Source organism: Caretta caretta, chromosome 5, assembly GCF_965140235.1.
Source record: "Caretta caretta isolate rCarCar2 chromosome 5, rCarCar1.hap1, whole genome shotgun sequence".
NCBI lineage: Eukaryota > Metazoa > Chordata > Testudines > Cheloniidae > Caretta > Caretta caretta.
Window position 1 is genome coordinate 11811184 of NC_134210.1, and position 16315 is coordinate 11827498.

The 16315-nt window shown below is 41.9% G+C and overlaps 1 long non-coding RNA gene across 2 annotated transcripts in view; it reads right to left on the reverse strand.

Moving 5' to 3' along the window:
• Positions 1-16315, reverse strand: part of LOC142072097 (uncharacterized) — a 176873-nt gene that overhangs the window by 47833 nt on the left and 112725 nt on the right. Inside the window, exons 2-3 of one of the 2 annotated variants that reach the window (XR_012668358.1) lie at positions 12607-12697; positions 7621-7831 (exon numbers count right to left, since the gene is read on the reverse strand). This is a non-coding gene — a long non-coding RNA (uncharacterized LOC142072097). Of the gene's footprint in view, positions 1-7620; positions 7832-12606; positions 12698-16315 lie in introns of those variants that run through there. The other variant, XR_012668359.1, reaches the window with a different exon arrangement.

Below are 16315 nucleotides of genomic sequence, written 5' to 3' on the forward strand. Positions count from 1 at the left end.
CTTTCTGGAGGATTCTCTGCACCTTAAAGTCTTTAAACCATGATTTCAGGACTTCAATAGTTCAGACATAGGTTAGAGGTTTGTTACAGGAGTGGGTGGGTGAGATTCTGTGGCCTGCGTTGTGCAGGAGGTCAGACTAGACGATCATAATGGTCCCTTCTGACCTTAAAGTTTATGAATCTATGATTATACAAGGCACTGTACAGACATAACTAGATGGTCCTGGTCCCAGCCCTGAAGAGCTTTTCCAGTTTTGGGGGACACTTTTTTATCAAACATTATTGGAATGGTTATTGATGATTACTTGTTTACCATAAACTATAATTGTCTAAGCAGTTAGATAACATTTTAGATCATGTTTTCAGCTGACATTCTTGTTTTGGGGTGGCAGATTATGAAACATTGTATATATAAAACAGAAGAAAAATTCAATGATTCTCTTTCAAGTGCTTCAAAATGAAAACAAGTTGATTCTTTTAAAAAAAGTATTTTGGGATTTTTTTGACCAGCTCTACCCGTGGCTCAGCTAAATATCATAGGGGCCTTTACTATTAATGCTCAAGCAACTGCTTACAAGCACCATACTCCTTGGCTAACCCAGACAGCCTGCTTCTGTGACTTCTTCCTCCACAAATGCCACCAGAACCTTCCTCGAGACCTGTGGCACTTCTGAGAGGAGAAAAAAAACAGCAACAGATTCACCCTTAGCAAATCCATTGTGCTACCCTGTGATCTATTAATGCTCAGTGGATACATTGCAATGTTGTCTTTACACTTCAGCTCAAGGAATCCTGTGTGTTCGGTTGGACATCTTTAAGTGTGGGGGGACAAGTCAGAGGGTGATGGTGAAGCAGTTAACTCAGCTCAATTATGGACCAAACGTCCAACAATCAGTCATGAAATAAATCCTGATTCAGTGCAGGGGGATGAACTAGATGATTTTCTGAGGTCCCTTCCAGCCCTATTTTTCTGATTCTATGAACAACTACTGGAAAGTTACTTTAACATGGCTTTCTGTTGGTAAAGAATCCATGGCCTACCACTATGGAGATTTGTCATTTTTAACATGTAAAGTAGGATGAAATAGCACCATAATCCATTTCTATCCTGATGTATGACTTCAACAGGTTTCCAAGCCTTGGCTTCCATAATATAGGACAAGAAACGATGTTTTAAGACAACCCACAATGCTTCTATGTTTGAACCTCTAATTGCAGAACAAGGAGCAGAGCCCTTGCCTGCTTTGCATTTGATAGTTGGTGTGGATTTTTTCCTCTTATCCATGCAGTGATTGAATGTTTCCTGTGATAGACCTAGCGCCTGGGTACGTGTATGGAAAGTGAATCTGTGATAGCATGCAGTAGAAGTAATTTTATTACCTCACGCGTTCTATAGCATTATAACCCCTGTGCTTGTACTTCCTAGTGACTTTCCAATGCAATAGGGAAAGACAAAGAGTAATTCCAAGTATCGGTGAATGATCTATGGAAAACTTCCCATGCAGAGTTGGAACTCAATGCCAGGGACATCCTGATGGAGATGACTTCTCACACCCCCGACATCCATGGCATAGGGAGTACCTTGGGGTAGGCCTGAGACGTGGTGGAATTGAGCTCATTCACTTGATCTTAAATAAGTCATTTGGGGGAAACCATTTCTCTTTATGTATGAGAAGACAAGCATTGGAACAGATGCATGCTGGAACATTTAGGGCTGGTTGTTGAGGCGACTTGCAATAGTCAGAGTGGAAAGAGATGAAGACCTGGAAGAAAATGTTAGCAGAGAGAGGCTCAGGACAGGGGTATAAACTGACACTGGGGTTAGGTACATTTATGGATATAAGCTGAGCAAGAAATAGAGTTGAGTTCAGAATGGTGCCAATGTTATGGACAGGTGAAGCAAATGGGAAGTCTGAGTCAAGGAACCAGATAAAGGACAGAGAGCTCTTGATTTGAAGCCAGTGCCTCCTGCTGAGATTTGAGAGGCACTGAACTACTCTGTGACAGTGACATGTTGCCTTGCATTAGAAGTGCTATAAGCCACCCCCGCCCCGAGAGAAACTGGCTCCCCGGTGCAAAGCGGGAAGGTACCTGATGCATCTTGCACCTCATGCCCCATTCTGTATCGGTCAGTTCTGCTGGGTATCACAGAGGAGAGAGGCACGGTCCTGACTATACTCTGTCTCTGACTACAGAGGTGCTGGGAGGGAGCAATGGATCCCTGCATGCAGATGAGAGCATGGACCGTGATTGTGCTTGGATACTCCACTAGTGTAAGGGGAAAGTTTCTTTCACCATTTCCAATAACTGGCCCAGTCTGACCCTGTGTAAATAGTAGATGAAATCCTAGTATTTTGTCATGTGTAAAATCTGAACTCCCAGACAAACTGCTGTTTCTGCAGCAGAGAAAGCAAGTTTTTTTTTCCAAACACAAAGGACTCTTAGTATTTCCCCCTCAGTCCACGCAGCTGGTGAGATCCTCACCCTGCCCAGGCTGTATTTACACTCATGCTCTTCTCAATGTGTGTGAGACTAACAGGACGCAGGTGCCATCTGTGCAGCTGCTCCGCAGGGCCAGCACTTCCTTCTCCTTCCTACATGCAGCAATAGTTTGAAGTGAGTCTTAAAGGCCCAGGCTGATGTAGCAGTTTAATGTCTTGTGGCAAGCAGGGTTGGGTTTTTTTGCAGAGGAGAAAATTCAGCTCACATTCCCCTGACTTCTGTTGGCTTCACTAATTCAGTGGTTCTTTATGTTTACACTCTTTCGTATGCCAAACTAACCTGCTGGATTCAAAACCCCCTCACACACATTTGGAACATTCAAAATCCGAAGTTGCAGCTGGATTGAATTTTGAAAAATAGCTCTTCTCTCAAAGTGCTTCCTTTCTATAAATTCTGGAATCAACCCCCCTCTTCCCAAAATCTGTGGCGTTTAGGTATATATGGAATCTGCAGGGTTGGCCCATCTCTACTGTATATGCAGAGTAGGACTGTATGAGACTTCACTTAGAATCATAGAATATTAGGGTTGGAAGAGACCTCAGGAGGTCATCTAGTTCAATCCCCTTCCATAATTGAGCACTTACATGGGGCCAGACCCAAATCCCATTAAAGCCAATGGGAAAATTCCCATTGACTTCAATATGTGTTGTCTTGTTAGAAGAGTTGGAAAGAGGAAGGATGATCAAGTGGCTAGCTGGAAACCTATGTTCAGTTCCTTGTGCCACCAGACTCCCAGTGTGACCTCAAGCAAATAATTCGATATCTCTGTGCCTCAGTTTTCCAGCTGTAAAAATGGAGATAATAACACATCTCTGCCTTGTGGGGAGAGGGGGAGACACAAGTATTAAAAATGTGAGATAGTCAGACACTGTGGGGATGAGGGTCATATAAGTACCTAAGACTGATAGATAAAGGGACCTTTGTGTAATTCGGAATGAGGTCCCACATGTCTATAGTGCAGTGTGCAACATAAGCAATCTGTTATTCGCAATCGCTCTTTAGGATAAGTGCAAGGCTCACCCTCTCTTGTTTAAACGTTACAGCCACAGAAAGAGCTCATAAATTTCTGGCTGACAAGCCTGACGGAGCAATGAGTAAAAACAGGAAAGCATCTATTACATATTACCCTGAATTTATCAGCTCTCCCTTCAAAAGGGGAAATAACAAAAGGCAAATTGTGGGAAGCTTTTTTTTTATCTGCTAGAAAAATATGCCCCGTGCCCCAGTCAAAAAACAAGCTGTTGTGAAGTAACCACGTTATTTAAAGCTACAAGTCAAACAGGAAGAGGAAAACCAAACAAGCATGGCCTGAAAATTTCCCACAAGTGAGCTCTGACAGTCAGTACGCAACAGTGATGGGCTTGTTGACAGAACAGGGGCTGTAAGGGAAACCATCACTTTCCAAGGCAGGGGGATGGGAAAGGGGAGAATGAAGAGTCTCTTCCATTTTGCAGACTAGCCTCTGGGGATGCTCTTTTGGTTTCTTAAAAAAAAAAAGTCAGTATGTCGCTTGAATAATGCCTTTGTGTTTACCTCTGATATTATTAACGCCTGGCTCTGCCTGAGACAACAGCAATTAGTGATGCAGGAGATCATGGGTGGATTTTTTTTTGTGGGTGTGTGATATTAACTGCCATCCATCAAAGCACTTCAGCATGTGCATAACCTTAAGCACCTGAGGATTCCCAAATGAATTGCTCTCAGGCTTAAGTACTCTGCTAGATCTGGACCGAAATGCTAATGAAGAGGGATGGGTTGAAAGCCCTGATGGCTGAAGTCCTCTAACCCCATAACAGCATCCTGGAAATTGAGAGATGGAAAAAATGTTTGTTTAGCATCCACCACCAGTACAGGGGAGTTCCCTGAAGTATGTTCTCCTGTGTCTCCACTGGGTTTGTTTTTAGGGTGACCGCATGGCCCTTATTTTAAGGGGTGTTCCTTACTTTCATACTCCTCCACATGCAGCTCCTGGTTGTCCCCTCTCAGCAGATGCAATACTTTTAGAGGAGAACTCCAGCACCAGCAGATGGGCCAGCATTGGTGCATGTTTGTGGGAGTCCAGTAGCAGACAAATCTTCATCTGACACAGATGTCACCTTCCAGAGGCTGGCCACCCAAAGGATCCCCCGGGTCTGAGACTTTGAAGGCACCTGTGATTTCCACTCAAGCACACATTACTGTTTGCTTGGTAAGCCAAGCTGTGAAAGATAGAGTTAATATTAAATTGCATTCACACACCTATTGAAGGAGTGTATTATGTAAACTAATTTAAAGGCCTGGTTTAAAATACTCTCAGATTTTTAAGGCCAGAAGGGACATCTGTGATCATCAAGTCTGACCTCCTGCATAAGTCCTAGAATTTCATCCTAGTGCTTCCTGCGATGGAGGGAAATTATTCTTTCCTGCTATGTAAGGAGTGTTGTAGTTACATCATATCTTCTAGAAAGGCATCCAATCTTGATTTTAAAACTCCAGGAGATAGTAAATTTACTATTTCCCTTGGTAAATTAAGTTGTTCCGAAGGCTAATTACCCTCACTATTTAAAAAGTTCCATCATGTTTCAAGTTTGAATTTTTCTTCAACTTCAACTTCCAGCTATTGATCTTATTACGCCTTTGCCCATTAGATTAGGGCAGTATTTACTGATTAATAAATTAGCCACTCACAAAACAGCCTAAAGCACAAAGTTACAAACTGTGCCCGTCATAAGCTCTGTAAATATGATGGTTCTGATCCAAAGCATCACAGCTGGTAGAAGGGCTCTGGCCAATGTAGGTGGGCTTTTGAGGAGACCTTCTATTTTGTGTAGTGTGTTGAAAATATGAGTTTACTCTGAGGTCAATTTGGACAGTAATAGGGTGTCTTTAGAATCATAAAATATCACGGTTGGAAGGGACCTCAGAGATCATCTAGTCCAAGCCCCTGCTCAAAGCAGGACCAATCCCCAATTTTTACCCCAATCCCCAAATGGCCCCCTCAAGGATTGAACTCACAACCTTGGGTTTAGCAGGCCACTGCTCAAACCACTGAGCTTTCCCTCCCCCCACAGAAGGTACCTGGCTCTGAGAAGCCTTATTGTACCTGTCTTTCTAACTATGGGGTATAGTGAAACCATGGGGTATAGAGAAAAAGATCATCAACCTCTCAATCTAGATGACACTGAAACATGTGTGACTTTTTTGGCTGTTCTCTTACTGTATGTCTTCACGGTACTCCAGCTGCTCCGACGAGGCGTACTTTGCATAGTACCAAATTAACACAGAGGGAGGCTTTGTCATTAAAGAAATACAAGCTTGTTTCTTTTTATTAGTACCAGCAAGAGAGCTACATTTGCAGCGTAAACAGCAATACCAGTCTCCAAGCTAATATTCCGCCATGTGGCACAGTTCTAAATTGCAGGAGCCTGGATTCTGAATTGGGGCAGTGTGTTTTGTCTAAATCCTTAGGAATGAAGGTACTTCAAATCCAGGTACTTAACAATGTAACCAACTATACACTGAAATGCACACCGCCATCAATTCTGCCATAATCTCTGGGCACCTTGAAAAAGAGAGATTGGGAAGAAAACAGCATAGGAAGGCCAACACTTTTCATTACATTGAATATTCAAGAAACATCCTGGAATGGTTTGGCGGTGACCTAAACTTAAATTGAATGCCACATTTCTTTGAGAAAAGTTAAATTCAGGGCCTAAACATAGCAAATCCCAAAGCCTAGTCCAGTATCTGTCTCTGGCCATGATTCTGAAAAGCATGTGCTAAAGGGCCCTTCTTGAACAGGGTGTTTTTCTTTATCAGAACCTTAAAGAGTGGCCAGTACTAGCTGCTTCAGTGAATGGTAAAAGCAACCCTGAAGTGGGGATTCATGCCCGTCAGAGAAATGTCTTCCTAATCCACTGAGATGAGCACCTACAGTGCCAAGAGATGCCTATAAAAAGCTGCCAGTTCTCCATTAGATTAAGTTCTTAAATAGATCAGAAATGAGGGAGTGAAATCCTCCGAGGAAAGCTTTGTTTGTAGGCATATCAGCCAGAGCCAAACCAGGGAAGACTGGAAGTCCTGCTTGTGTGAGATTTACAGACAGTTTTCTTAGCTGAACCACGTCAGCCAAGTTTTAAAAGCCATCTAAATGTTTTCATGCTTATTAATGATGGGGGAACCTCAAAATGTCCAGAGGGTTCATCTGGGAAACTTGTTAAGACAGGTTTTATATTGAGACATAGGCCTGCGCCAATTCCTCTATAATCTGGTGTTTTGCAGTTTGGATCCAGGCAAAACCAACCTCTAGTTTTCTTGCAATATCACCTGTCATAAATATAAAGGGAAGGGTAAACCCCTTTGAAATCCCTCCTGGCCAGGGGAAAGCTCCTCTCACCTGTAAAGGGTTAAGAAACTAAAGGTAACCTCGCTGGCACCTGACCAAAATGACCAATGAGGAGACAAGATACTTTCAAAAGCTGGGAGGAGGGAGAGAAACAAAGGGTCTGTGTCTGTCTGTATGCTGCTCTTGCTAGAGACAGAACAGGAATGGAGTCTTAGAACTTTTAGTAAGTAATCTAGCTAGGTATGTGTTAGATTATGATTTCTTTGAATGGCTGAGAAAAGAATTGTGCTGAATAGAATAACTATTTCTGTCTGTGTATCTTTTTTGTAACTTAAGGTTTTGCCTAGAGGGGTTCTCTATGTTTTTGAATCTAATTACCCTGTAAGATATCTACCATCCTGATTTTACAGGGGGGATTTCTTTATTTCTATTTACTTCTATTTTTTATTAAAAGTCTTCTTGTAAAAACTGAATGCTTTTTTCATTGTTCTCAGATCCAAGGGTTTGGGTCTGTGGTCACCTATGCAAATTGGTGAGGCTTTTTATCCAACATTTCCCAGGAAAGGGGGGGTGCAAGTGTTGGGAGGATTGTTCATTGTTCTTAAGATCCAAGGGTCTGGGTCTGTAGTCACCTAGGCAAATTGGTGAGGCTTTTTACCAAACCTTGTCCAGGAAGTGGGGTGCAAGGTTTTGGGAAGTATTTTGGGGGGAAAGACGCGTCCAAACAGCTCTTCCCCAGTAACCAGTATTAGTTTGGTGGTGGTAGCGGCCATTCCAAGGATAACGGGTGTAATATTTTGTACCTTGGGGAAGTTTTGACCTAAGTTGGTAAAGATAAGCTTAGGAGGTTTTTCATGCAGGTCCCCACATCTGTACCCTAGAGTTCAGAGTGGGGAGGAACCTTGACATCACCTCTCCTTCCTTCCTCTTCCTGGTGGTGGGAAAAGAACAAGAAAATCCATTTTCATGGCATTTTGGCACTTCTGTTTCATGTTGTAGCCTGACCCTAGAAGTTAAGAAACTAGTCACTGAAACAAGCAAAATGACACTGAACAATTCAAACAGGAAACGATGCATTTTTTTAAAAACAGCAAGAGTTAACCATTGAAACAGTTTATCAAGGGATTAGTGGATTTGGCAACTTTAAATCAAGATGAGTGCTCTTTCTAAAAGGCATGCCCCAGCTCAGCTAGGAGTTACTTGTTCAATAAAGGAAGTACTGGCTGAATGTCTATGGTTGTGTTATGCTGGAAGTCAGACTAGATGATCCAAATGGTCCCTTCTGGCCTTAAAAATCTATGAAATGCACTAAGAAATATATCACGGGAATAAGCCCTGCACTAGATGGAGGGGGGAGTGGGAGGAGGGAATTTATGAGACCATTTCTAATTTCTGAGTCTCAAAAAAGGAAATCAAACATGTTTTAATTAACTTTGACCCTTTTTTGTTTGAAGTTGCTTAAACATGAATCTCAGTTTGGTCCCAGAAGTGCTCAAAGTCTGGGCCTAAGGGTTCTTATTTAGTTGAGTCCATTCACCCATTGGATATCTCTGAGCTTCAGTTTCTTGGGATAAAACTTTCTAAAGTGCCTAAGGGTATGTCTTTGCTACCATCAAAGGTTATCTGTTCAAGCTGCAGTCACAAACCTGAACTAGCTTTAATCTAGCTATCTTGGGTCCCAGAGCAGTGAAACCATGGCTAGATGAAAGCTAGCTTGGGTACATCTACTCAAGCTGCTGTCACACACTGAGTGTGTTAGACACTGCAGCTTATTGGCAAAGAGAGCTAAGTGACTAAAGAGCCCAAGTCCTATTGACAATCAATGAAAATGAAACTTCATTGCTCTATTTATAAAATTGTGAATACGATACTTAATGTACAACATCACAATGCTGGTGTAAATGCTTTGAGATCTTTGGATGTAAAGCACAGCATGATGGCTAAGAATGTATGACAATGCTAAGTGCTTGTGAGAACTGACCTGAGCTTTGAAGCTTCATTTGGATAGTTTATCATGAATTAAACCTAGCAATAGACAGAAAGTGCTCAGACACCTCATTAGAACTAACAAAGAAACATGCACCTGCATCAAAATGGATAGCTCTTTCCCTCCCCCACATTCAGCACCAGAGGCATGGAAGAATTTCAGTTTCATTGAAAGAAAAATAGTTCAACGTAATTGAGTTTGAGCTACTTCTTAGAAACAACTGTGTTTGAGAGAGCTGGAGGTGGAGGTAGAGGTCAAAATGTGGACTTGTGTCCCTTGGTTTCCGTGTGAATGCTACATGCAGTTGCCGTTTCTTGGAGCCCCATCACTCCAGAAGGAACTAGGTTACATGAGTGCCAGGGAAATGGTATCAAGGGAATTGACTAGAAACTAGAGGCAGTGCTACTTAAAGTTCTGTTAGAATTACATTTCTGAGTGTAACCAACTAGCTGCAAATGCAATTTTATGCACATGTGGGTAGAGGACTGTGGGAAGAAAGGAAATAAGAAAATAGAGAAGTAAAGAAGTGCTAGTTATACAAAGGGAGAAAGATGTATAGTAAGAGTCTCTCTTCATCTCCTTTACCCCAATGTTCCTGTGTAAACAGATATGCCAGTCCCTGATCCATATCAAGAGCATCTTGCCTCCAGCCCATTTTCTTCAACTGCTCTGAATCTAGTCACCTTTGTGGACACTTGGACCAGAGATTCAGGGAAAATGGTTGAACAACAAGGTGAAATCAATGTTATCAGTACAGAAATAACATAGATATTTGGATACCATGGTGTTGGGTGCTGTATTGGAACTTAAATAGCTTTTATGGCACAACAGTAAATCCTTGGCATCATGGGAACGGGATGACTGGCAGGCTTACCATAACACCCAAATCAACAGGTTTCAAATAAGATGACTTGCCCATCCAATCACTACCCTTAGGCAGCCTTGCAAAGTGCTCTGGAAGTATGGTCAGGGACCTAGGAAAAAAATAACTCCTATGTTCATGGTCTCCTAGTGGTAGTGTGGCCCTAGGCAAGTCACACAGTGACTCAGGAAGACCTGGATTCATCTTGACTGGCTTTATTAAGTGAAGTTTTTGTTTGCTTGTTTTTCTTTGAAAATGTCCTTCCCACAGATGACATGGAAGAAATACATTTCTCGGAGAGATTTGAATGAGGACAGGAAGTTGGCTTAGCAAACAGGTTTAACAAGAGCATTCCCTGCATGGGAGGCTAGAGGTGGTCAGGAATTTTTTCAACACAGATTCTTCTGGAAAATGTTGCTTTTTTCCCAAAAAGGTAAAACTGTTATGGAAAAGGGTTCTTTTTGGGAACTTTGGGAAGATCTCTCAGATCCAGTGTTAGGATATAGATATTCAGGCCTGTCTGTAAAGGCCTATACTCTAAGAATTTAGGTGTATTCCTATCACTTGGCTAGTTAGAGGTATAAAAGAAAGAATCAAAATCACTATCTGCCAGTGTAAGGGCCTTCTCTTACTGTGACAGTCTGAGGCCCTGTTCTTAGGCTAAGGCCTTTGGCTAAGCGACAGAGGCAGCCATAAGCTGGGAAGTGAATGGTCACATCCTCACATTCCAAACTAGTCACATTGAAATAAGGTGCTATTGGGCTGTTAGGAATTTAATCCTGTCCTTATAGTGCCTATCACCTCCAGAGAAAGGGAAGTGCCTAGAAGCTGTAAAAGGAAATTGAGGTTGATAGTTTTCTGTCTGGTAAGAACTCACTTATCAATAGACACAGCTGGGAAACTCTTATGTCTTTACAGATGTAGTTGTGAAATCCTCACTTCTGTATTGTTTTGTCATTATAGTTCCCACTTTGCTATTGTTTATTGGCATGGTCTCTGTCTGGTTCTGTGATTGCTTCTGTCTGCTGTATAATTAATTTTGCTGGGTGTAAACTAATTAAGGTGGTGGGATATAATTGGTTAGCTAATCCATGTTAGGATTGGTTAGTTAAATTTTAGTAGAATGATTGGTTAAGGTATAGCTAAGAATATTACTATATAAATTAGGGGCAAACAGGAAGTAAGTTGGGATTCGAAAATAAGGAAAAAGGAACTTGTATTTAGCTTGCTGGAAGTTCACCCCAATAAACATCGAATTGTTTGCACCTTCGGACTTCGGGTATTGTTGCTCTCTGTTCATGCGAGAAGAACCAGGGAAGTGGGAGAGTGAAGGAATAAGCTCTCTAACATCCAGGATGGAATTTCTGCTCAAAATCAGACAGAGAGAGATCCCAGAAAAGCCAATAGCCCTGTGGCTAGGGCAGTCACCTGGGATATGACCCATGTTCAAGTCCCTGCTCTAAATCAGAGCAAAGACATGAATCTGGGTCTTCTATATGCCAGATAAATGCCCTAACCACTGGTATATTAGCTATTCTGGGGACTCTCATGATTTTCTTTTGCCAAAAATAAGTGCTCTGTTTCATCATGAAGAGGAACAGGAAAATACTTGAAAATTTGAAGATTTTTGCAGCAAGGGAAAACATTTCCCACGCAGCTCCCTAGGGGACACAATAGAAGATGGCACAGGACAGAATTGAACGATGGAGCGTCCTGGCTAGAATCTAAAGTGGAATAGAGAAGATGGGGCAACAGGAAAGGGGGTGACACCAGAGATTTTAAATGTTCTCATTTATAAACTGGTTTGGGAAAGTAGCAAGATCAATCTTTCATCTGGCGTATGCATTGCTATTTCCCACCCAGGAAGCTGAGAACTGGATGGTGATTTAAAAAAAAATACAAATCAAAAACTTTTGTTGAAGACTCACTTTCTTCTGACATTTCAAAGTGGCAGTTTTGACCCTGTCTCATGAGAAAATTCCATCAGCTGGAAAATGCCATCCTTTCCCTCTTGGAGACTGGCCAAAGGGGTGACTGAAAAGCAGAGCAAGCCACAAAAAAAGAAGGGGGGGAGAGAAGGAGCCAAAAAAGGTAGTTTTAGTTTTACAGGTTTTGAAAAGGGATTCTTCCTTTATTCAGGATTTTTCATTGTCAATTATCTAAACATTTTGATTTTCAGTCTTTCAGTTTTCTTTTCCCGCCATTTTCCTTGACTCTTCTCATTCATATATATATATATATATATATTTACTTTTTTCCATTTTGCAACTAAAAAGGGAGCAGGGTAGGAAAAAAGGAGGAGAAAGAAAAATTGATGAAACTGGAAAATGAAAAAAAATTGGGTTTTTTTTCAAATTATTTAAAAATGGAAGGTGTGCCACAAACACAAAAAAATCAGGAACATGTCTTACTTCAAGAAAAGGATGTTTTTGGATGATAACATCTTGATGATAAATATATTTTTTTATTTTTGACATAGGACTGGAAGGGACCTCCTGGGTCTTCAAGTCCAATCCCCCACTATCACAGGAAACGCCATCAGATACTCCCATTCAAAAACCTATCAAGCTCCATCTTAAAGCTAGTTAGGCTTAGTTAGTGTTTGCCCCCCACTACTCCTATGGGAAAACTGTTCCAGAACTTCATTTCCCACCATTATGAGTGAAATTGAAATATGTGAGGTGAGCAGTGAAAAGCTTGGTATCCCATTGCCAATCTGGTCATGGAGTCTGTGGGCAGAGAAGGGTCATGGAGGGGAAGGTGTCATTCAAACACTGAAACACTCCGTAATATCAAAATGCTCTACTGAACTTGCACATAGTTTCCCAACCTATGTAGAAAGAGGTCTAGAATACTCTTGGTCAACACTGCACACAAAAATAGCTTTTAATAATAGCCAAGAGGCAAAGTAAACTTCCCAGCTCTTGCCTACCTCAATTTTACTTACAACAGGTATCAAAAAAGGGTGTTTCCTGCCTTTTGAGTTTCAACCCGACGGGATCTGTCTGGAGCTGGAGTCCAATCTGGTGAAAACAAAAGGAAACAATTAAATAAGTAAATGACATTTACTCAAGGTCTTTTCAGAGTAACAGCCGTGTTAGTCTGTATTCGAAAAAAGAAAAGGAGTACTTGTGGCACCTTAGAGACCAACCAATTTATTTGAGCATAAGCTTTCGTGAGCTACAGCATCCGATGAAGTGAGCTGTAGCTCACGAAAGCTTATGCTCAAATAAATTGGTTAGTCTCTAAGGTGCCACAAGTACTCCTTTTCTTTTTTCAAGGTCTTTTGGAATTGGAATTTAAAGGTTTATGGTAGCTATGTGAATGAACATCTGTTTTCTGGGTACTGACCCTTTAAGAGTAAGCTGGGACCCCTCTTCTGTCCATCTGTCCCTGTGAGTTCAAGACAGTTGCTGTGCTTTCTCTTAGAAACTTTATATATCATTTTGCTTTGTTTCCTTTAGTCTACTATAAATGTCAGACAGATAGGAAAAATATATGGCTACACTGTGTCTATTATAACACATGACAGTGTTCTAAACCTACTTTTGAAAGGAGCTAATGCCATGGTAATCCTGAAGGCAAACAAGAAGGCATTCCATAGCTGCAAGATTAAAGGCAAACACAGGGACAGCATCCTTCCAGCCCCTACACAATCCAGCATCCAATTGCCCCACCTCCTCAAACATTAGATGAGGCAGTTGATGAAATACGGGGACCGTGAGGGTTCCTTTCCTGTAGGAGTAAAGCTTGGCTAACTGGTAATACTTGGGGGTTGTGTCCATCGGTATGTCTACCCTGAAAACAAAAACCCACAGCACTGAGTCTCAGAGCCCAGGGTCACTTTACTTTAGCTCACAGGGCTCAGGCTGAGGGGCTAGAATTAGTAGTGTAGACTTCAGGCTTGGGTTAGAGCCTGGGCTCTGGGACCCTCCCCGTTTGCCAGGTTTCAGATCGCTGGTTCTAACTCAAGCCCAAATGTTTATACTGCTATTTTTTCCCCCACAACCTGAGCCAGCTAATCCAAGCTCTGAGACTGGGTGCCATGGGTCATTTGTTGCAGTGAAGATGTACCCTATGTGTCTGAAGAGCTGCTGAGGAACCACTAAGCTGAATGACTGCATTTTACATTTAGTACAGAACATCGTGAGATCCATAGTCATTTGTCTGTCTTGCAGGAGTCAATTCTGTAGTCTAGGTCCAGCTCTGGTGGGGGTTCTGTGTCTGGTACGCACATACACCCTCCCCCCTTATTGGTTCCAAAGAAGTGTGGCTGTCATAGGAGGTCATGGTCATGAAGGTGGAGGTGATCTCTGAGGTAGGGCCAGTCATATGGAGAGCTTTGAATACAGGGACAGAGTCCTTGGATGGAATTTAGTGCTCAATGATGGATTCACCTCAGACAGTGGCATGCTATGCTGATGTCCTTGCAGTGGAGTCAGTTGCTAAGCAGATGGAGGTGTTGCATTTTATATGAGTTGGAGCTGCTTTAGGGTGTGTGGTTCATTTCTATGGATGATTTACAGTAACTCAGTCTGGATGTCAGAAATGCATGGATCAGGGTGGCCAGGTCTCTCCACTCTTGGGCAGTCTCCTGGTCAGCTGCGAGTTCAAGTAGACATCTGCCACTGATGTGGCTTGTTGGAGGTAAGAGAGGACAGTATAGTACTGAGCAGTGTTGAATATTGCAGAGAGATACAGCGGGATGAGGGTAAATGTAGCTCCCTTTGCCATGGGCAAGAGCATCAGAGCAAGAAACGCTGTCTTTGTACCATGTCTTGGCCCAGGTGCTAGCGTCTTACAGCTGGCATGGCACTGTTCTTGCTAGAGTAGCTTGCTTAGAAAATAAAGAGGCTTGATATTGTGCAGTAACTGAGCAAATTATATTTTCTTTGTTCCAACACTGTTGAAAGTACCTGCTAATCCATTAATCACTGATGCACATTTAAAATTCCATTTTGGACAGAAGTTCAGCCATGCAGGTGTTAACCTGTCCTCCTGCCACCTTCCCTTTAGAGTTGTCTATTTACTTACAAATTAAAACTTACGAACATGTGCATACTTATGTACACACAAGGCAAAGCCACAGCTTGCATCATGATCTCCTTGGGGACAGCAACTGGGAAAGACAAATGTAGCAATGTACTCCTGGCTTTTTAACATAGAGTAATGCCATTAAACTTGACATCATGCAGGCAATGAACATTACACCCAAATACCGATACTGTTTATTAGCTGCCTGACGTTTTCTTTTGAGAGGAAGCACGTGTCACGTTTTTTTCAGACAACTGCATTGGGGTCTCACAGCTCTGATTAAATATGTACCCTTTGTTCAGCTGTAACCGAGTGGTTTTGGCCTACATACACATTTAGTTAATATTTTAAATAGGGAAAACAACAAAGAGGAGAAATTAACAGTCTTGAACTTCTTCAATTACTGCTAATCACATTTACATCCTGGGGTGTGCAGAATTAGCAATCAATTGGCGGCTTCCCCTTTCTGCAGCGGGCAGCATATGTGACAATTTAGAAAAAGGACTCGGAGATATCTCAATTCAGCATAGACACCCTTGGAAATATCCTCCAGTGAATTCATTGCTTCAGTATTTGATGTGACACAAAGATTAGACAGCACCATTTACTAGAATGATAGTGTTCTGTGAGATTGATACTGAAAAAGCTGGAAACACGCCTTTTTTTATATCTAAATATATTTTTTTTCTTTCCATTGAGCCTGCTGCTTTGGGAGACCACATCCAAGGCAAAACACCATAGAGAAATCATCTGAAATATTTGAAGGGCAAACACTTTTCCTTTCTAATGTTTGAAAAATGAGTTCTAGAAAAAAGTGACACCCGATATGATGTACTATGATTGTTATTACGTAGTAAAGGGCCTTCTCAGCAGCTGATCGGTGGTGATTTAGCCAAACCAAATTGGGAAGAGAGTTGCTGTCAGTGCCACTTAGGATGATCTTGAATTGAAGAGTTTCTTCTAGGTGGTTAAATAAATTCAGATGGCTTTGTAGATGTTTTAAACATCATAAATGATGAACCAGCAGGGTCAAGCAATCCAAAGCGGCCATGATCCATTAAACTGGGATAAGTCTTAGCAGGGGGTTGTCAAAGCACATCTTGAGATAAGTGCATGTAAACACAAACATGCTCATAACCACATGGTTGCACTGACAAGTGGAGATTGGCTCTTAGTAGTAGATGCTGGAAAAATAGAAGATCTTTTCCACAGAAACGTGGAAGCTTTTGGACAGAGCTTTGAAGCACAGTCCCTTGAGCTTCGAAGCATATGCATTCGGTGGGAGTAGGAATGGCCAAAAGGTTCAGGATTCAGACTTATCTGAACCTCTTGGGTCCATAGCTTTGGGCTGTAAATCTCACAAGAACTTCTTGTCTCCTGAGAGAGCTGCTGTTTATTTTTTCTTGTCAGGCTAAAAGCCTCTTATATAGTACTTTTGCACTTGCATTTTTAGCCCCAGCTGAAACCGAGAGGTATGGAGGTGGGTCAAAATGAAAAAATGATGGGCGGGGAGGAGGAAACTAATCACACCTTTTCAAACCTGAAGGTTCTGTTTATGTTCAGTTTCACTTTTGAGCAAAAGTTTCAAGGGCAGGGAGTTCTTAATC